Source organism: Sus scrofa, chromosome 1 (genome assembly GCF_000003025.6).
Source record: "Sus scrofa isolate TJ Tabasco breed Duroc chromosome 1, Sscrofa11.1, whole genome shotgun sequence".
Lineage (NCBI taxonomy): Eukaryota > Metazoa > Chordata > Mammalia > Artiodactyla > Suidae > Sus > Sus scrofa.
This window is the reverse complement of record NC_010443.5, coordinates 16,663,059-16,686,027: the sequence shown is the minus strand read 5'-3', so window position 1 is coordinate 16,686,027 and position 22,969 is coordinate 16,663,059.

Here is a 22,969-nt window from a genome sequence, read left to right as displayed (position 1 = left end):
AAAAGCAATAGAATACAAAGGTTAGAGTAAAATAAAAAGATCCAATACAGAGTCAGTTTTGTTCTTCCCTATTACAACAACTACATTTTATGGAAGGTTCTAGAGGGGATTTGCCCTCTGCTAAGGACTGTACCCATGTAACCTGCTTCTCTGCCTTGCAGGGCTCTTCCTACTTAGCTTGAGAGGAGGGGAAAAGGAATCACAGAGCTCAGTCCTACTGTCCCTTTTGCCAGAGAAGTCTTCTCGCTTGTTACATATGTCCTGCAGGGGTGGCAGGATTTCTCCAGGCTACGAAACAGTGGGGACCCTCTTGCATCTCCAGACAGACAGTGCCTCTCTGCTGGAACCAGGCCTACCTCCCGTCACTAAACACGGGCATTCAGGGAGCAGTCTAGAGTCCCATTATCAATAAGGTCAGGTAGATCAAAATGTTTTATAAACCGAAAAGTGCCATAAAACTGCAGGATATTATTATTATTATTAATGTTATCATGACTAAATGATCATGCTAACACCCCTATTAGGCTTGCTGACTAGAGAAATTCAAATCAAGAATCATTATAACTTTATTTTTCTACTCTTTCCATTATCTTTTTATTCTTTCTTCATTGTGATGTATTTTATCTACAATACAATGAACAGGTTTTAAGTGTAATATCTGTCAAGTTTTGTTCATTACTCTTGGGCTAATAAAGTCAAATAGCTGTTTTAACACATAAGACAACACATAAATATATTAGTGATATTTAACTAATATAAACATTTAGAGCTACACATTTATTTATGGTACATATTGTGGACTAAGTGAATGGGACTCCTCCCCCAAAATTCAATTATTGAAGCCCCAACTCCCACTGTGACTGTATTTGGAGAAAAGGCTTATGAGAAAGGTTACCTGAGGTCATAAGGGAGGGGCTCTAATCCCTTTGGCCAGGTGCCCTCACAACTAGGGGAAGAGGAGTTCCCGCTGTGATGCAGTGGGTTAAGAATCCGACTGCAGGGAGTTCCCGTTGTGGCTCAGCAGGTTACAAACCCAACTAATATCCATGAGGATATGGGTTCAATCCCTGGCCTCGCTCAGTGGGTTAAAGATCTGGAGTCACATTCAATCCCTGGCCCAGGAACTTCCATACGCCACCAGTGTGGCCATTAAGAAGAAGAAGAGGAAGAAACTCTAGGGCTCTCTCCTTGCTGCACAAGGAAGCACTCATGTGAGCACACAGAAAGTTGGCCACCACCTACAAACCAAGACAAGAGACCTCAGCATGAAACCTATCTTGTCAGGGCCTTGATATTGGACTTCTAGCCCCAGGACTGTGAGAGAATAAAATTCTATTGGCTAAGCCACCCAGTCTAAGGTATTTTGTCAGGACAGCCTGAGCAGATTAAAACAATACATTTTCGACTGCGTTTAATACAGGCAGTGGATAATATCTCTAAGCTAACCACTTTTCCAGCTTTTGTTTGTTTTCAGATGGTGGCTTTTTGTTTTCAAATGGGAACTTTTTGCCTAAATTCTTTTAATCAGTAGGATGTTGATTCTGTGAACTAGAAATGATTTCAATGTTGTAAAATGGCCATTGCAAGTAATTATAACATATTTGTCTTATGTGCTCTGTCAGGCACCAATCCAGTAAATGTTTGAAAATCTGGAATATCTGCAAAGGTATTTTCTTTTTTTTACTTTAAAAAAAATTTTATTATCGTCAATCTACAATGTTTATCGATTTCTGCTGTATAGCAAAGTGACCCAGTTATACATATACATGCCTATTCCTGCCAAGGTATTTTTGTTTGAACAGGCAAAGTAATTCTGTTCACAAGCCACCGATTCAACACGGCAGATAAAGAACTACAGTGCAAATGAGATAAATCAGAAAGGAAGGTCAGACTGACTGCAGTCTTCAAGAGAACATATGAGACTCCCAGACAAACACTATCAGAAGTTAATTTCACAACATGTGATCCAGAGTGATTTACAAACCAAATTGTGATTTCTATTAGAGTTCAAACCAAAGAATCAGACTTTGATGGCATGCCCACATAGCCACACAATCAGACTTCAGGATGGCTTACCCCGAACACATACACACAAATGAGACACAGAAAGAACAGGGAAGAAGCAAATTTGACCTGAAGCTGACCTGCCTTCTCACCGGCGCCTCTTCTCTGCATGGCTCAGAAGCGCTCCTGGAGGCCCTGAGGTCTTCCTCAGGTACCACATCCTCTGCCGCCTGCCCCAGGCTTCTTTCTTCAGTCATCTTCCCTATCACATACCATCTGCCTGTGCTCCGCTTTCCGTTAGGAAACTGATAAACTAATCTCTGTGCAGTGGTTGGGTCCCTACCCAACTCATGCCTCCTTCCGGCCAGTTAAACAGATCTGTATTCAAACAAGGCTCTTGCAGAGACCAGGCTTAAATTTACACAATCCGCTTGACGACGCCAGTTCTAGTCTTTGGTCTCTAGTCATATTCGACCCAATAATCACCTTTATCCAATTTGGTTAATTCTTTTTTTTCCTCCCCCACAGGAATATAATACCACAAGAGTCACTTAAGGTTTGAGATAAATATCACCCTTGGTCCCATGAATGCTAATGTCCATAAGAAGTAGTTTTAAAATATAAATCAAAACCAATTTGCATTTTGAAATCTAAATGAACCACTTTTTTTTGCTATTTATTTTTACTGGCTTGTTGCCTGTTTGGGCCGCTATAAGAAAAGACCATAGACGGGGCTGCTGAAACGGCACACATTTATTTCGCACAGTCCTGGAAGCTGAGAAGTCCAAGATCAAGATGCCCGCAGATTCGGTGTCTGTTGAGAACCACTTCTCAGCTTGCTGACAGCAGTCTTCTTGCTGCATCCTTACATGGTGGAGGGGAGAGAGAGAGAAAGAGAGGGGGGAAGACAGAGAGAGAGCATCCTAGTTTCTTCCTCTTCTTTTTTTCTTAATTTTTTTTTTTTGGTCTTTTATCTTTTTAGGGATGAACCTATAGCATATGGAGATTCCCAGGCTAGGGGTCCAATAGGAGCTGTAGCCACTGGCCTATGCCACAGCCACAGCAACATGGGATCCAAGGCGCATCTTCGACCTATACCACAGCTCACGGCAATGCCGGATCCTTAACCCACTGAGCAAGGCCAGGGATCAAACCTGTGTCCTCATGGATACGAGTTGGGTGTGGTAACCACTGAGCCACAAAGGGAACTCCTTTTTTTGTTGTTTTTATTAATTTTTTTAATGGCCACACCCATGGCATATGGAAGTTCCCGGGCCAAGGACTAAATCCGATCCTTTAACCTACTGCTCTCTTCCTCGTCTTATAAGGGCACTCACTCCATTATTGGGGCCCCATACTCCTTATTTTACCTAAACTTTACTTCCCAAAGGCCTCACCTTCAAATACCATCACCTTGGGGGTTAAGCCTTCAACATAGGAATTTGGGGGGTACACAAATGTTCAATCCATAGCAGTTAGTGTGTGTTATGCCAAGGTACCTAAAGTTGTCCTTGAGTAAATAAGAAGCGAATTTCTCCCGATGAAAGTAAATTGAAGATTTAATAACATCTACAATCCCCAGCAGGAGACATTTCCTCTGGGGTTGAGCTGCCAACAAAGTTGGAGTGTCCCCAAATGAATGGTTTAAGAGAACTTCTGATGTGAAATAAACACCATTTTCTTGGGGACCATGTAACGCTTCTCTTGGGGCGAGCTTCTGGTCTGGGGCTGTTTTGCCTTGGAGAAAATGGTCTGACATTAGGATGGCCCATCTCCTCTCCAGGAGACTGTTAGACCAAGAGGAGCCATTAAATTCCTGGACAAACCATCCAAGGGTGGCCAGGTCTCTTCCTCAGGAGGAACAGCCAACTGTTAACGCTGGGAACCCAGCCCTTTCATCACTTCGTTATAAAGTGGCATTCCCAGAAATTAGAATCGGAGTCTGAAACTCCAGTAAGAACTCCACGTGTGTTTGAAGTCTAAAGAGAAGAATCAGCTGTGCCTGCTGTCGGTCTCAGAGTCTGAAATAGTTCCCTGCTGATTCATAACGTAAACATAGGGGTTAATTCCCTCCTTTCAGAAATCTGCTGGGGTGCACCCCAATTATTATTATCTGCATTCAACCATGAGAGCATGATGAGCTGAAAGGCTGCCAGCATGGCCGTTTGCCTTTCCGGATTTAAATAAATAGATCTGGCTTTGGGCAGGCTTTCCAGACTGACGTACACTCCAGACATGAGTGTTGTTTTATTAAGATATATAATGACATAAAAATATTTTTATAATCAGTATATCTTCTTCAGCTCTAAAATCCAGGACAGGGTTTTCAAGGCATCTCGTTTGCACGGATCAAGTTGACTGGTCAGAAGCACTGACGAATGTTGGAGGGGATATCATGTTTATTTATAACAGATTGATATTGTATCTAGTTTCTGTGTACTAGGAAACGGAAATAGGTTTGCGCAAACCTTTCCCCGCCCCCATAACCTAAAAGACAGGAGACACTTCATCGGAGCCCTTCTACCCTATCATGTGATGTTTTCTCTTTAAACAGAATAGGAATGATCTGTCTTTGCAACTTGTTGACTTAACCCAAGCTTTTGGCTTGACTGAAAGGGTTCCCTGAAACTAAAGGGCTGTTCTTTGAAGGGAATCTCTTCCTAACCACGTCCCTTTAAGAGTTCATTTTAAGGATCCTACCTCTCCTGATTGTTTTCACTTTGGTACACCATCAAAGGGGAGGAGTCGGTGAAAGGAAATGAAACTGAAACGTGGACCTGGGCATAGCTGATCGAAGGTTCTTCATTTAAGGGTGAGTTCCTTTTCTCTCATTATGTTGTGCACTCTGAAAACAAGCCCTTGAAATGGGGGTCACGGTCTTTAGGAGACCCCAAGAGAAATCACTCTATGCTTCTTCCCTCCGGGAGTCCCCCATCTCATTAGGCAAAACAGTCAGGCGTAGGCTCTCTTAATGGGCAACAGAATAAAACATCAGAGAAGGTAAATACACACCATGCACCGAGAAGCACACAATTTAAGTTGGAACGTGACTATATAAAGAACAATAAATGAGGCACTGTATACCCATAACGTGTGAGTACTTCCAGGTGTACCAATATGCAAACACTAGCACTGAGGCTTCCTAGAGTATTTGGAAACAGCCTAAATAAAGAAGGGTCTCTGATAGGGATTTCTCCAACCAGGGTTCTTTCCACCCATCCAGCATCAATGTAGCCTCTTCTCTAAACCTTTTTTAATGTATTAACTTGTTTCATTCTCCTAAGACCTGTGTATAGACCCAGTATGATCCCTATGTCTTAAAGCACAGAGAGATGGAGCCAGTTGCTATGTCCTGCTATAGACACTGCTTGCCTTCCCTCCCACTCATCTCCCTCGTCCGTCTGGGCACCACCTCTTCCCAGGACACGGCTTTTTGACTCCTGCCTTCTTGTTCCCTCAGCTGCCTGCACAGTGTCCTGGGTATATTTCGTCCATGATTCTCTCGATGAAAACTTCTACCCTTACCCCTCACTCTTAGACTTTGGGTAACCTGAGGGCATGAATCCTGGAGCTCCCAGTCACAGAGCTGGTGTTTGAGCTCAGGCATCCAGCTGCAGGGGCCCACCCTTCACCGAGATGCTAAGAGTTTGCCAGGCAGGTGTGAAGTGCCTTTTGTGGGAGAGGGTTCGAGTCATGGACTTTGGGAAGTGACAGAGGGAGTGCGTGACATTGGAGGGCGGGGTGCATGTCAGTGGAGCTGAAAGATTCAGCTTTCGGAAAGTGGATGGTGATTGGATGGAGTGGGCCTTTGGCTTTTCAAACCAGGCGAAGAGCCCCCTTGGCACACGTGGTGATGACCAGAGGGCTCATGGCCATCAGATCACCGTGGCGTGTTGTTTAAGTCTCCTGAACATTCACGACAGAAGAGCTTGGATGCCATTATCTCACAGCACATCACTCTAAATTGCAGTTTCGGAGTTCCCTGGGGGCCCAGAGGTTAAGAATCCACAGTTGTCACTGCTTTGATGCAGGCGCGATCCCTGGCCTGGAAACTTCCGCATGCCCAAAAAAATGTAGTTTTATATTATACTATAGGATGCGACAGCACCATGACATTTTTCTTTGTTTCTCCTTCCTTTTGCTATCTGGTTCAAATTGTTTCCTTAATGTATTTAGAAAATCAAATTTCACGTTACAGAAGTAATGCAAACTTGTCTAACTCAAGAAGAGAGCCCATAGTTACATCAATTAAAAGTTATTTCTCCTCCTAACACCCTTCCAACCTTACTTTCCTGAGGAGGTAATACTTTTATCCACGCTTGTCCAAGGAGATAACAATACCTGTGCACAAACTCGAGGCGATTGGTCGCTCCTGTGACAACTGTGCAAGCAGCACATCCTTTATTGCGTCGCTTGCTTTGCCCACTTAAGTATCCTTCACCGTCTACCCTTCAGCACGGTGTCCACACTGTTGGTACTTCACCCTTCCCTCCTGATGGATGGCTTCCAGCTTTGCAGCTCTCCAAGCAACGCTGCAACAAATCTCTCTGCATAGCCATCCCCCTTTCTTGAGCCTTTACACATTAAAAGTTATACAGTGGCCACTGAACTTTTTTTTAAATCAGTGATGTGCTCCTATCCCACAGGGAAATGACTGCCTAAAATTTGCTCCCAAAAACAAATGGCCTGTCCAGGCATAGAGAAGTAATTATGTTCCATAGTCTACTTCTGGCACGTTGTGGGAAACAGTTTCCAGTAAGTGTAAACTCACATTCTCCAGGATGATTTTTCTCAGTCTACATACCTAGTGTGCACTGCTGAAACAAAGCTTTTTATAAGACTACTCATTGGAAGTTCTTATGTTTTCTGCTTGACAACTTTTTTTGGCCACTCTCGCAGCATGCAAAAGTTCTTGGGCCAGGGACTGAACCAAACCACAGCAGTAACCAGAGCCAAGGCAGAGACAACGCCAGATCCTTAACCTGCTGAGCCACCAGGGAACTCCCAACAGCAACTTTTTAAAATAAAAGTCAGGACGTCAAAGAAGTCCCAAGTTTGACAGGTGCTCCGAGGGCATGAAGCTTGGCCAGTTTGACAAGAGCCAGCAGGCTCAAGGAAGGACCTTGCTCTCCTCTTGAAGAGCAAGGCTCTCTTTTGATTTCACCTCTCCACTATCAAGGCCTCTTCCATGTCAACAATAACAAAATTCTAAGTCTTACGTGTGACATGTAGACAGGTATTTGGACACAGAGACGACAACAATTATTTCTTATTGGCCAAAAAGTCTAAAACAAAACAGAAAGAAAGGGCCAGAGTTCTGCTTTCTCTAAGCCACTGGCTCTGCTGTCAACGCCCCCCAGTGTGGCCGACTTTCAGTTCCTTACCTCGGCAGGCTCCCCTCCCCCGCTGCTCCTACGTCCTCTCCATGCCCCTCTTACGGTCTCAGTTTAAGTCCCTCTTGCTCAGGTAAGAGCTCTCTCTCCCCGACACCCCCTGCCACTCTCATGGTAGCCTGTACTTCTCCCCCCATGAATGGAAGCTCCGTGAGGGGGACTACACCCGCCTGGTTCACTGCCATGTCCCTGGTGCCTGCAAGGACACAGGTGGCCTCAGGCCCTCATATGTGCCTCCCACTGCGGTCTAGCCACAGTTCCAAGTGCTTCATACCCTTTATTTCATTCCATTCTCAAACAACTGCAGGGCATGGTACTCCTTATATGGAAGACATACAAGCCAATGTTTTAACCACTGGGCTTTCTCATCATGCCAGCTTTCCCCTTGAACTTCTGACCAGTCCAGTCTTCAGCCCCTTTCGCAGCCCTCAGCTCATCTGGGATTTGGGCATTCCTGACACTTTTCTTCGGTTTCCCCTGTTCCTTCTTTCTGTCTTAGGTATTTGCTTTTCTTACCAGCTTTCGGACTTGGCCCTTTAGGTGGAAAGTTGGGTACAGAGCTCCTGGTGCCTCCATTCTGTGAGTCCCAGGTGTGAGTCTATTATGTCTTGTGAAGCCTCCCTCTCTTCCAAAGTCCCAGGCAATGGAATCATGTCCATCTTTCCCCTGAATTTTAAGAAATCAGCATTCCACAAATTTAGAGTTTATAAAAATTGTACGGTCTGAGCCAGCGACCCAGCATTCCACCAATTTAGAGTTTATAAAAATTGTACGCTGCCTCGCCGGCGATTACAGACTCTCTCCCAAGAGGCCCATAAGTAGCACTGCGTGAACTCGATTCCTGCCTTGTTCATTAAAAATTACCGAAGGCAGCAGTTTTCCTCGTTCTCCCTGTTCCCTCTGGGAAATGAAGTGATCCACAAGCTAAGTCAAGACTTTTTCTGGAGCTCTGCTGTGAAAGGAGCGAGACCTCCAGGGGCGGTCCCATCGCTGCTCCTCCTTGGCCTGTTTCCTGACCTGAGCTGGGGGCACCTGCCATGCTTTCTTTCTTGTCTCAGCCACCATCAATTCCATCCATTTTCTGCCATAGTTCTGTCTCTCTAAGGACATGTGGCAGCTTTTCCTCCGCTCCTCACCCCATCTTCCCAACCACCCACAGACACAAACACACACACACACACACACACACACATGCACACGCATACACATGCTGAATTACACAGAAGAGGGAGCCAGATGGGCACAACCATATTTTCAAGATGCCTTCTTATATTTTCTTTAATTTTCTCTTTAGTCACCTGTTTTCAAACTTTGCTATGCTACAGTCTCATCTCCCTACTCCCCCCCAAATACTCTCTCTCTCTTACATACACACCCACACCCACACCCACCCACACACACACACACACACACACATACGCACGCACATGCACACATGCATGCACACAGGCACACAGGCACCTAGTCTACCAGCACAATTCCATGTTGTGTCTCCCCAGAGTTTAGCACAGTGCCTGTGGCTGATCTGTAGTACTAAGCAGGCAGAACCCCGCTCCTGACACTTTAGTACCACCTCCTAGTTTCTTTTCCATACCTCTCCTGAGCCTTGGGCCCCCCAAAAACATGCCCCCAGGACCTACAAACCCAGGACCTGCCCTAACAGCCAACTCCAGTTGAAGGCTTCTCTCTCTCCCTTGCCCTTTGCTCCCGTGCTCACCCGGTGTCTCCCTCTCAGGTTTCTGCTTTCCTGTGCAGATGGGTGTCTCCTCCACGCTTTTCTTTCCTCATTTCCTTATGGTCAGTTCTTACCTACTCTGTTTCAGACCCTCACTTGTCACTGATTTGACAAACCAATTCAAGGGATAGATAATCAACTAACAACAATAACAAAATTTTAAGTCTTACGCGTGACAAATAGACTTAGGCATTTGGACAGAGACGAGAACAATTATTTCTTCTTGGCCTATAAGGGAAGGCTACAGAGAAGAGCTATATGTGAATTGGGTCTGGAAGGATGAATAGGAGTTTGTCGGCGAAGGACAGGAAGGAACTGGCAAGGGCTGAGCACAGCACTACACAGGAAAGGCTAGCAGAGCATCTGGGAAGCATGGGCAAGGGAGTGGCTTTGTTTGCCAGGGCAGACAGATCCTGAAATAGCACGTAGGAGGCCCTCCGTAAATGTTTATTTTGGATTTTGAATGACGTAGGATCAATCCTGATGTTATGCCATTCAGGGAAGTCAAAATTTTAGTTTGTCAACAGTAAGCGTTCAACAGACATTTTGGTTTGGTTTGGTTTGGTTTGGTTTTTTTTGGTCTTTTCTAGGGCTGCACCTGTGGTATATGGAGGTTCCCAGACTAGGGGTCTAATCAGAGCTGTAGCTGCTGGCCTGCAACTCAGGATCTGAACCGCATCTGCAACCTACACCACAGCTCACAGCAATGCCAGATCCTTAACCCACTGAGCAAGGCCAGGGATCGAACCCACAACCTCATGGTTCCCTGTCGGATTCGTTAACCACTGAGCCATGATGGGAACGCCAACAACAGACATTCTTAAATCAAGAAAGTGGCATAAATAAATCTGGAAGATTTTTTAAGGGATAACTCAAGATCGTGTATAAAATAGATTTCAAAGGAGAAATTTGGGGGGACTATAGCATCACACTAGTTAAATACTTTAATGGATCATCAATTTTGATTAGGTTTATTATCCTTTCCTTTTCTGCATGTTCTCCAACTCATCTTTGTCATTTGGAAATCACTTTACCACCCTACATTAAATATTCGCTTCATGCTGAGGCTTGATATGTTGGCATAGAGGCCTCTGAAACCGCTGACTTTGTTTCTGCCTCTCCAAATGGTTTTCTCCAAAATTCTCACTCATGTTCATGCTTCCTTTTCAGTGGCCCTTGCTGCCCTCCACACCAGCTTTTCAGGGATTTATACTCACTCTTCCTCTGTCTCCACTCCAAATCCTGCTCGATGCACAGCTTCGTCACCACGAGGCAGTCACTGCCTGAGTTAACCTCTTTCAATTTGTGTGTTGGCCTTTTGACCCACTCTGGAAGATGCAGTGCCTTAATCACTTATATAAATGACTAGAAAGTGAGTCTTTCCAGCTCCTTGTCAGACCATCCTGGGAAATATTTGGGGGCTAATGGTTCATGTAGCATTGGTCAGTTCTCATGACGTGACAAGACTCCTATTTGTCCTTTATTTGGTGCCAGCCCCACCCAACCCCTCCTCTCCATTAGTCTCTGAGAGCACCTGGACAAGGGGGTGTCAGATGAGGTGGAAAGGTGATTGTCACCTCATTGGACCTAGTATATGATTTTTACCGGGACAAATTTTGGAAGAAAGAAGTTTATCTTTAGCATCTCACGCCAAAGAAGAGATTTATTTTTTAAATAAAACACGATGGAATTTTGGATCCAATATTTTTTCTTTCTTTGAAAACTATTTGCCACATAATTCTATGGCAGCCCGTATGGACCAATGGCAGTTCCACACAAGTTCATAGAATGAGTCCTATGAACTTGGGAAGTCTTTCCTTCCCACCAACATCCTCAGTACTAGCTCATCACTCACCACTCAGGCAGGAGAAAGCTCTCCCCACACTAACATACACTCTTGAATTCCTGAGCCATTCTCATTTGTAAAAAGTTAAGCATCCATGGTATAACTTGTGATGGGTTCAAAAAGACTGTCTCTGTACTTTGTCAAGACACGGACTGTATTTAAAGTCTAAAAATATTAACGAAACTCAGTCTCTAGAGAATCATTGTCCAACCCTCCTAATTTTCATTTTTATGGCAATTGTATCAAATCTTAAACTAGCAAACAAGAAGTAGATTCATGCACAAGAACTATTGAATGGAATTCGATTTTCTTTCCTTGTTTTCTTTTCTTTTTTTTTTAACCAAAGAAGTCTCAAGAAATTTTTTATTTGCCAGGATATTTTCTGAAAATGACTCCTATTAAATTTCTTAGAGACTTCCAGGATAACCAGATGCTCGAGCTACAGACCTAGAAGGAAGAAAGCAGAAAACCTCAGGAGGGAAGATTATTTTTAAGGCCCCTAAGGCTGAGGCATGAGAGTCCTATAACGGGAACATTGTGGTTGGTGGTTGGGGCCCTAATTCTTTACCCTTCCCTGGACCGATCCTGTCTTGATTTAAAATTTTGTTAGATTGCTCATGATGGATTTTTTTTGCATTAATTTTGATTTTTTAAAATATTTTTTTAAATTATAATCAATCTTAATTCAATATCTTGGTTCCCCTTGAACTTTTCACTGAAGACAAGAGCTCACTGACTTCACCCTCCTCTTAGTCCTGCCCCCACGGCCTCTGCTATAAGATTTTCACGTTCTTCCACCTGCCAGAGTATATTTCTCCTCCTCTACTTTAACTTTAGCCAGGTGATCTGCTTTGGCCAATAAAAAGAGACAGTAATGATGACGTGTTACTTCCAAATGGAACAAGACCTTGCATGCTGCCACTTGCCCTCTTTCACTTCTTCCATGACCATGAGAAGACTGTTCCTATGGTCCCAGGATGAGAAGCTACATGGAGCAGAGATGGAGAGATAGGTGCGCAGAGGCAGCCAGGCCCATCAGCAAGGCCCACCCTCAATCAGACAACCTTCAGCCAACATACCAACATATGAACTAAATGCATGCTTATTGTGGAGATTTTATGGTTATTTGTTACACAGCAATGTTTTACACACATTAGCAATTACTTCACCCGGATGTTTAGTGTGAGTTGATCCTAATAACACTTGTCAGTAATTAGCTTCAGAATGGCAATGTCTAGGCTCATTGCAGCCGCAAAATATAATAAGAGATTTGCTGGACACTTCAGGGGAAGTCCTTCCTTTCTTTTATAAGACATACCATGTCCTCTCTCTTGTTCTCTTCCTTACTTCTTTTTTTTTTTTTTTGTCTTTTTGTCTTTTTTGTTGTTGTTGTTGCTATTTCTTGGGCCGCTTCCGCGGCATATGGAGGTTCCCAGGCTAGGGGTCTAATTGGAGCTGTAGCCACCGGCCTACGCCAGAGCCACAGCAACGCGGGATCCGAGCCGCGTCTGCAACCTACACCACAGCTCATGGCAACGCCAGATCCTTAACCCACTGAGCGAGGCCAGGGATGGAACCCGCAACCTCATGGTTCCTAGTCGGATTCGTTAACCACTGCGCCACGACGGGAACTCCCATCTTCCTTACTTCTTTGTAAGAAAGTAGTATATCTCTGAAGGCCAATAGCTGACATCCAAAGGCCTCAAGGGGAACCAGCCTGAGTATATAGTCTGTCAATGGAGGAGTATAGAGTCATGACGACAGCAGAAAAATAAAGCAAAGAGCTTGATCAAACCACACCTGAAGTCTGACCTACCTCTGGATTTTCATTTATTTAATTCAGTACCTGTCCTTATTGTTTAAACCAGTTTAAGTTGGGGCTTCTTGCAGCTAAAAGAACCCTTCCTAGCTAATTCAGACCATATGACTATTTCTGAGCTCACTTCAGGACCCTCTTTCCACATTATTTCAGATTTAATAGATGAAGCTTCTGAGTGATCTGAAATAAAGTCCAGGAACAATATTCATTGTCTTTATCAAAAGTTCCACACTCCTTCCATCAGGCTTTCTCCATAGAGAGCTTCCCAGGGCTCAACTGCCTTTATTGCAGGTGATGTCTCTCCCGCCCTCAATGTGGCCATAATTACCAAGCAACTTCTCACCTTTCTCCATGCTTCTCCTACTTTAAAATGGAAAACAGAGGGAACTGATAAAATCAGTTATGGTATTTTCATATGACCGAATATCATGTATCCATTAAAAATAAGGTACTGGAGTTCCCGTCGTGGCGCAGTGGTTAACGAATCCGACTAGGAACCATGAGGTTGCGGGTTTGGTCCCTGCCCTTGCTCAGTGGGTTAATGATCCGGCGTTGCCATGAGCTGTGGTGTAGATTGCAGACGCGGCTCGGATCCCGCATTGCTGTGGCTGTCGGATCCCGCATTGCTGTGGCTGTGGTGTAGGCCAGTGGCTACAGCTCCGATTCAACCCCTAGCCTGGGAACCTCCATATGCCGTGGGAGCGGCCCAAAGAAATAGCAAAAAGACAAAAAATAATAATAATAATAAAAAATAAAAAATTTTAAAAAATAAAAAAATAAGGTACTTATTAATTCAGCAAAAACCCCTACTCTGTTCCAAGGACTGTGCTATGGACGAATACTTGATGATACGGGGAAATGCTAAATATAGACAAGCCATAGAACATACTTAGAGTATGATTTCAAATACGTGAAAAATGAGTGTGTATACATATATACACATATCTACATGGAAAATTAGACTGGAAAGCTATTCTAAAAATATTCATAAAAATTATCCCTCAATAGTGGAATAATGAACCATTTCTTTTCTTGGTTCTTTTCCACAGCTATCACATTTTCTATGATTAATTCCTGTTATGTCTGTACGTAGGAAAACTACCGGAGGAAGGAAGTCATGCTGGTGTCCTTGATAAATTTAATAAATCTTAAAGTGTCCATTATCTTTCATTCATTAATATTTCTTCTTTCATTAATATTCTTTAATGATTCACGAATATGTCTTCTTTCAATGAGCCTTGATGTTTAATATAGATTTACACAAGGTCATTGTGTGTATGAACTACAGACAGAACGAAGGAAAGGGATATTTTCAAGTGATCCGAAAATCATATTGACATTTAGAATTGCCCCTCTTTCCATGTCCGATTTGAAATTTGGAAAGAAGAAGCAGAAGCGGACAGGCCCTGCAGATCATGTTTACAGCTCAGATTCCTCAAAAGCCTGGATATGCTTCCAAGGGGGCAGGAAAAAGGAGAAATAGAGAGTGTGTCATGAGACTCAGCAACCTGGGGGTTCAATAGCGAGAGATACTCACTCCTTCCATCCCAGCTTGTAGGGAGCAGCTGACTGCCTTTAACTCCAGGACAGACTAGCATGGGGAAAACCCACTAGGCTGAGGTGTTTCCATTAAACATATCTGAAGATGTTCCTTTTAAAAGAAAGCAACTGTTAAGGAGACAGAGAAGTGGAAAGGAAGATGAAACATAGTTAGCATTTAAAGGATAATACAATTCATTCATCTTAGAATCTAGTAACTTAATCTCAAAATGATGATACAATAATTCAAGAGGAATTGGAATAAAGGAAAAGAAATTGGAATGATTACGGCTAGAATACTCTACTTATCTATAAAACCTAATATTAAAAATTCTAAGAGTTCCCTCATGGCTTCGCAACTTAAGGACCCGGCGTTGTCCCCGCTGTGGCTCTGGTCACTACAGTGGCTCAGGTTCCATCCCGGCCTGAGGACATCTACACACCATGGACGAGGCCCCAAAAAAAGTTTTATTCAAAAACCATGTTGTATTATTACAAACTACATTGTTCTCTTCTTACTCTTCTATAAAATATTCACACACATCATTGCATTTGATTCTCACAACCTCCCTCTGTGGGACCCAGGACAAATATTTCCCTCCTCATTCTCCATGGTCTTCCTATAAATGAGACCCACAGAGACAGGGCTAGGATTAAAACCCAAGTCATATACAATCAGCGGTCTCGTCTACTAAAATACTCAAATTATTCTGCAGATGAGATCTAGAAAATATCTCATTTGCTTTTTTAATATTTTTTCTTGAGCTAGAAAAATTGACTACACCGGGTAAAAATACCCACACATGGAAGCACCCAGCACAGTCTCCATATTCAGCGGATATTCCAAAAATATAAGTTGACTGACAAGCACTTGATCTTAATAAGGAACAGATTTCTTTAGAAAATTATAGCCTTTATATTAGAATTTTCATTACTCTCCTTTACTTGAAACTTGCCTACATGCTACCGAAAGATTGCATCCTAGGGGATGAAAAAAAAAATTGTCTCAAATATCAAAGGGCTTGAAGCCAGAGTCTCTTAAGGTAGTAATTTCTTGCTCTCCCTTTTTTAATCAACTCGGTAGAAATTAATTTGGACCATATTTTTAAAGAAAACCAATCTGATGCTGAAAAGTTCACATGTAAAATGAAAAAGAGTAAAGTTGGAAACCACACAACCATCCCCAAATTCTCCTGCTAAGAAAATTGCCACAGTCAGAATGGTTTGCTGCTAAGAGGACAAGCTGGGGTTGGGTTTGGTAAAGACTGAATCCTCCTCTCAATAGATCCTGTCTGTGGCTGGGAGGTTTATGTCTGCAGAATAAACAGTAAACACATCATGGAAAGGGAAAAGTTCAATAACCATTCCGCTGGTTTCAAACATTCAGAATATTTAAGCTCGTGAGGACCAATCTCGGCAAATATGGGAATTTTTCATAGTTCCATCTAAAAAATTTTCAAAACGTGTCCTCCTCTCTGGAAACCTGGGGACGTGGTATTCTGAGCCTACCAACATGTGTGATCATCATAGAGCTTGTACACCAGATGGGAAAAAAAGTGCCCTAGAAACTGGGAACTCTGCTTCTTTAAAATGACTCTGCTCATTCCCCACTGAGAATCCACAGCATAAGGACAGAAGGCAACTGAAAGCGCTTCCAAACTTCCAGAATTTTCTGGGCTGGCACAGTTAGTGTCCATGAACTTCCTTCTTCAGAATCGCCTGGTGCAGAACCTTGGGCCTCACCCTAGACCTTTAGAATGAGACTCTCTGGGTACGGCGCCTAGAAACCTGCATTTTAACAGATGCCCCTGAAATTTGAACACCATGGATCTCATAGCTACTGAAAGAGCAAGATAAATGCAGCGAGGGCCAGCAAGGGTGAGTGCAAATAATGATGTGATGACAGGAGATCAAACTGGTGAGGTCAAACAACTAAACAAATGCTAGACAGAGTTCAAATAATAGTGAGTAAGAAGAAGCAAACTTGCCTCCACATGAGAGAAAGCTGAGCTCCCTGTCCAGCCCCTGACAGCAACTGGGGAGGTCAGGCGTCATGGGAGAACTGCCAGCCAGTCCTGACGCAAAGTGAAACTTGCCCCTTCTCCAGCTAAAGGGCTGGGGATCCCATGGGTGCCGTATCGTCACACAGCGTTGCTGTGCATATAAACTGAGGTCAGTGTGTCTCTCCTCTGCTGGTGTTAATGGTTACTGTTTAACAGCCGGGGCTCCAGGAAAAATAAAACTCTGACTTGCAGTATTTGCCAATTTCCATGGTGTAAATTCTCCCACCATGGCTAATTTCAAGCCACTTAACACAAGGTATCATTGAATGTGGGCCTAGGAAAATAGGCACAAAATGGCTCACATAAGCCAATACAAGCCAGTTCCAGCACAAGGGTGCCTCAACACACACACACACACACACACACACCTCATATAAAGACACTCCTCATCTTTGTATCATTTTTCCTTCCCATACTCTATGTCTAAAAGAAGAAAAGGAGTTCCTGTAATGGCTCAGTGGTTAACAAATCTGACTAGGAACCATGCGGTTTCGGGTTCGATCCCTGGCCTTGCTCAGTGGGTTAAGGATCCAGCATTGCCATGAGCTGTGGTGTAGGTCTCAGACGCAGCTCAGATCTGGTGTTGCTGTGGCTGTGGTGTAGGCCAGTGGCTACAGCTCTGATTAGACCCCTAGCCTAGGAACCTCCACATGCCGAGGGTGCAGCCCTAGAAAAGACAGAAAGACAAAAAAAAAATAAAATAAAAATATAAAATAAAAGAAGAAAAGTGTCCCTCCTGTCCTATAATTGAACATATAGCTATTCTTTGCTGATAATGCACATGTAAAAACAGCATCCATTTTTATGCAGAAGAGGGTTTTCCCTAATTAAATAAAGTTTGAATCTGGAAAATGTTACTTGCAGTTACTTCTCTTTTTTACATTGGACTAAGAAAGTACCATATGCTTGTGTAAATAATGGTACTTAGTAGACAGAATAATGCCCCCCTCATAAGATGTCCAAGCCCTAATCCCTAGACCCTGTTAAGTTAAATTACATGGCAAAAGGGAATTAAGGTGGAAGATGAACTTGAGTTTGCTCATTATCTGATTTTAAGATAGATTATCCTGGATTATTCATCTGAGCCCCATGTTATCATACAAGTCCTTAAATGTGGAAGGGAGGCAATAGAAGCAATGTCAGAGGGACATGATAGAAGAGAAACTCAACAGGTCATTGATGGTTTTGAAGATGGAGGAAGAAGCCATGAGCCAAGGAACGTGGGACCCTCTAGACCCCAGAAAAGGCAAGGAAATGGATTCTCCCTACAGCCTCCAGAGAGGAACATGTGGCTGCCCCACCATGACTTCAGCCCAGAGGCCCATGTGGGGCTTCTGACCTCCAGAATTTATTATTGAAGATAATAAATCTGTGTTGTTTTAGGCCACTAAGGTTGCGGTAATTTTTGGCAGCTGTAATAGGAAACTAACAGAGCCTGTTTTTCAGGAAAGAAGCAAAACAAAGCAAGAAAAAGATGTGTAACTGGAAAGCCATAAATGGCCCTAGAAGTGCTGACCACACTGGACTGAGAACAGACAGGGAAAGCCTGTCCATGGTGCTCCCCCATTCTCTCTCTCCCTCTCCCTCTCCCTCCCTCTCCCTCTCTCTCTCTCTGTCTGTCTGTCTCTCTCATACACACACACACACACACACACACACACACACACACACACACATAGGTTGGGTCTTCTAAGCCTAAGGGAGGGCTCAACTCTAAGGAATATGTAAGATACTAGGAAGCTTAAACCTACCATTTTTGTCAACTGTCCTCCGAGAATTGTTTCATCTCAACATGATGTCACTTGGAGACCCTAAAATCAAGATCCTTTGTCAGAGGTTAACATCTGCACTGCCCTCTCTAGCCAAAGGCAGGGTATTCAGAAATCTCCAGGGGAATAGACAGGCTGTCTTCCAGATGCTTATTCAGACAAGGGCGGGAGAGACTTGATCTACAAAATACACTCTCTCCAAGTCTGTAAAAATTCTCCACGGGAGTTCCCCTTGTGGCTCAGGGGTAAAAAACCTGGCTAGTATCCATAAAGATGTGGATTCAATCCCTGGCCTCACTCAGTGGGTTAAGGATCCCTCATTGCTCTGAGCTGTGGTGGAGGTGGCAGACAGGCTCTGATCTGGCGTTGCTGTGGCTGTGGTATAGGCCGGCAGCTGCAGCTAGGACTTGACCCCTAGCCTGGCAAGTTCCATATGCCACACCTGCAGCCCTAAAAAGAAAAAAAAAAAATCTCCACACTGCTACGAGGCTCCTTAGTCGAATATTCACATTTTGCAGAAGAGGAACGCAAGAGATGAAGGGCAACGCTCAAAGGCATGCCTTGAGATCATTGGCATCAGAACCAAGACCACAGCCTGGCCCCTCTTCCCGGCCCTTGGTTTCTGCACTGAGGCCATGACGTGGATTCTGTGAAAGAAGAGGAAGCAGGGGCTCCTTCTGTCCTCAAGAGTCAGAGGACAAATAGGACTCTTCTGAAAACTAAGCGTAAATTTCGTAGGCGTACATTAGATAGGAAGGAACTCCTAGCTCCCTGCCCCTTACTTTGGCTTCCTTCCCTACCCGCTCTGTCAATCTTCCCCTAAGAAGCAATGCTAAAATGGATTTCAACTGCACATTGTAACCAGGCCACTTTCATTCTGGGGAAAGAATCACTGGCTTTTTAAATGTCAGGCATGGTTACTTTGTATTTTCCATATGAAAGAAGTTAAGTAGCCCAGGACCTACCTCTTCCCTGAGACCCCTCCCAGCATCGCTCCAGTCACAGTATCAAGCCTCTGGCCCAGTGATGGGGTTTGGGCCAAAGGAGAAAGGTGAGATAGACCTGACCCACCGTGAGCTCTGCTTTGGAGTGGAATGCAGGGTAAGAGGTCCTGCTGGGCGCTTGCTCAGCTAATTGTAAAGTACTGCTGACATCTCAATGAACGATGGCTACACAGCCAAACACAAAGCATCCTACAGAACTTACGTTGACCAGAAGAAGCCAGACACAGAAGACATTGCCCATGAAGATCAAGAACAGCAGGTAAAATTTATCCATCAATCCGGATTGATGTCAGAATAGCAGTTACTGGGGAAGAAGCTGAGGGAGTGGAGTGGTATTGAGTAGAAAGAGACACAAGGGAGACTTCGAGGGCCCTAAAACCATGCTTGGCCTGGATCTGAGCACTAGTTACACAGGTGAATACACAGGAAAGCCATTTTTGGGCCTGTGGTTAAGAGCTGTGAACTTTACTATGTGTATGTTATTCCACATTTAAAACAAAATCCTTGTTTGCCATATAAAGTGCATAATTTCCAAATACTTCTATAAATGAAGGTGTATTTCTAGTTTTAGAGCTTTGAAATCCTTACAATTAGAAATTTAGAAGCTAAATTTACTCCCTTTTTTTTTTTTTTTTGCCACACCAGCAACATATGGAAGTTCCCAGGCCAGGGATGAAATCTGAGCCACAGCTGTGACCTGCGAGGCAGCTGTACCAATGCTGGATCCTTAACCCACTGTACCACGGTGGGAACTCCTAGAAGCTATATTTACTCTTGCTTAGGTTGAAAAGTATTTCATTTACATCGTGGTTAATTACAATTCTCAACTTTAATTTACTTTCCAATTAGAAAGATCTAATGGAAAGGCCTTATATCATCCCTCTCTCCAAAGGGGCCCCTTTTTGTCTGAGGAAAGGCAAGGTAAGAATTAGACATTTTAAAAGAGCTGCCCCCATTTTGGTTCCTCCATATTTTTATCGATAAAAAGCCAAAATCTTTGTCAGCCTTCGAGATTTTTCAGTGTCCTCTTGACTGCGTGCATTTTTGTCCTCTAGCTCCTCTGTATACGGGGAAATGAAGAGATATAAAAACGTGGTTTCAGGGAGTTGACTGTTTTGGTGCACACACAAAATTTTTTTGATGAGTTTGTTGAAGAGTTTAAAGGAGATGCTATGAACTATGCATTTAGTGGTCTTGGAACAGAGGAAAACATATTTTAATTTTTAAAGACGAAAAGAGCTATTTCAAAAAGCATGTGTTTTTCATAGCATACTTTCTACCAATGATTCTAAGGTTTCTATTAAACAGAAAACAAATTACAAGTCTGGCAACCACAGAGATGAAAGGGGGAAGAACTCTCCATAAGTGAAAGGGATCCACCAATGGTAAAGTGATGACAACAATCACCACGACCCGAGTTTATAGCATTTGCATCCCAAACCCCCCGCCCAATCATTGGACGACTGTAAATGTAATAAAATTCATTGAGCAATAACAAAAAAAGAGAAGATCAAAGTGATGACAAAACACCTCGGCGTATTGACAGCATCGTTAAAGCTCCGAATTATATGTAATGATAGCTAACGGATGCCTGGGGGTGTGAGAGCCCGTGGATGTCTGACTGTTGACGAAGAAGGAAAAAGAGAAATGAGGCCCACATCACCAAAGAACAGCGAAGTTAATTGATCCAACCAAGACAATAGCTTCCAGGGTAAGATAACCGCTCATCGACTGCAGAGATCAAGCCCAGCCAGCCCTCCATAGCCTGCACAGTCCAGGCTACTGTAGCAGTCCGTGGGGACTACACTTAGCGCCCCGCAGGAGCTCCAGGTCCAAATTCCAAAGACACCAGTTCAGGTCAGGACTCGCATCTCTAAGCAGGTAGAACTTGGCTTGTCAAAGGCAATTTAAAGGTGATCTTGGAGTTCTTGTTGTGGTACAGCGGAAACGACTCCGACTAGTAACCGTGAGGTTGCAAGTTCAATCCCAGGCGTCGCTCAGGGGGTTAAGGATCCAGTGTTGCCATGAGCTGTGGTGTAGGTCACAGATTGGGCTCAGATCCTGCATTCCTCAACCAATGGCTGTAGCTCCGATTCAACCCCTAGCCTGGGAACCTCCAATTGCCATGGTTTCAGCCCTAAAAAGCAAAAAAAAAAATAAATAAAAAGAAAAATAAAGGTGATCTTGAGTATCAGTTGAAGCTCAGTGAAATCCCTGTTCCTTGAAGAAAAGTAATATTGACCAGGAAATTGTGAGCAAAGGAAACCACATCTGGCAAGAGGGTCTGGATGTTTAAGGGTGTCTAAACTTTTAACAAAGAAATTTGATAAGTGAAAAGGCAAGACGATTTTAAGACTCTAACTGATGGCGACATTCACATGCCATCAGCTGTGATTAGGTCTGCTTTTCTAGGTAACAATTTTAGATACTGGAGTTGTCACCTGGCAAAATAAATTCTGGAGCTAATGGGCGGAACTTGAGAGGACTGTGTTCCTTGGCTGAATCAAAATCCCTGCCATTTTGAGAAAACAACATGACCTCGAGAAGAAGCAAACCCACATCACTATCCATCATTTTCAGCATCAGCCATGAGCTTCAACCATGAATTTGTCCCAGATGTAAAAATTAAATCCAAGAGGGGAAAAAAAATTGAATTTCATATTGAAGACATAGTATGCTCTTAGTTCTTTTGAAGCGTTAAATATTCTTTGTGAAAGATATATTCAACCGATCAAATTAGTTATGTATTTTCCTCCAGGACTTAGACAAAGCCCAAATGTTGTCAGGTTTTGATAAAGATATCTAATTTTCAGAGCTGTTGAAATATTGGGGCTTATGAGTGAAAAGGAGTCAGAGTTGTAACAGAAAAAAAAAAACAGATGTTTTTAATTAGAAGTAAATGGGTAGTTATCTATATCAAAACAGATTTTTTTAACCTAAGTTTAACAAATTCCTATTACTATCCAGACACAGAAACCTCAATTTAATTTGGCTACCGATTATGCACAAAACATTATGTTCGTGTTGCGTGGGAGCCAAGATTTCCCAGTCCCCACCCTGCAGGAATTTATAGTATGAAAGCTGTGTGCAGGCGGTGAGTTCAGGAGCAGTTGGGTCAAGGAGAAATGCCATTTTCACCAAACCAAAGGATTGCTAGAATCTCAACTTATGGAGACTGACAGACTATTCCAAATGAATGGCATGACCAAGTTTCCCCTAAATGGTGAAACCCGGTCCCTCCTCTGCCCTGAAAACACAGAGTAACTTAATAGGCTTCTTCACTTCCACAACCCCAGGCACACAATTTCCCTAAAAGGAATTGCTACGGGCTCTTCTGGGCCGGCCGCGGTCTTTGTACCCAGGAGCTCTCCCAAGTGTTCCGTGGTGGACACGCCTCCCGCACGGAGCCATCTCTGCGGGCTCTTTGGTCGGCAGGCTGTTCTGGGCACCAACCAGATCTCTTCTTGACTTTGGAAACTGGAGAATCTGGCAGGGCCATTTTCTTCTTTCCATGGCATATTCCCAGACTGCCTCTTGCCAGCTTCAAGGAGGATCAAGTGAATGTTTTTCAGTTTGTGCTGAAGGCGATACCTTTTCTGCACGCCCATCATGGGGACTCAGAAAGGCGCAGGCAGGCACCGCGGGCTGTGTTGACCGAGGACCCCCGCGGGAGGGGCAGGGAGAGTGCCCGGTGGGAGTCTCTAGAACAGGAAGAGGGACAAAGGCCGCCCTTCAGCCTCCTTGGCAGGGCCTGGAGGCCTGGGATTCCCTCCGTCACAGCGAGGCAGGAATGGACG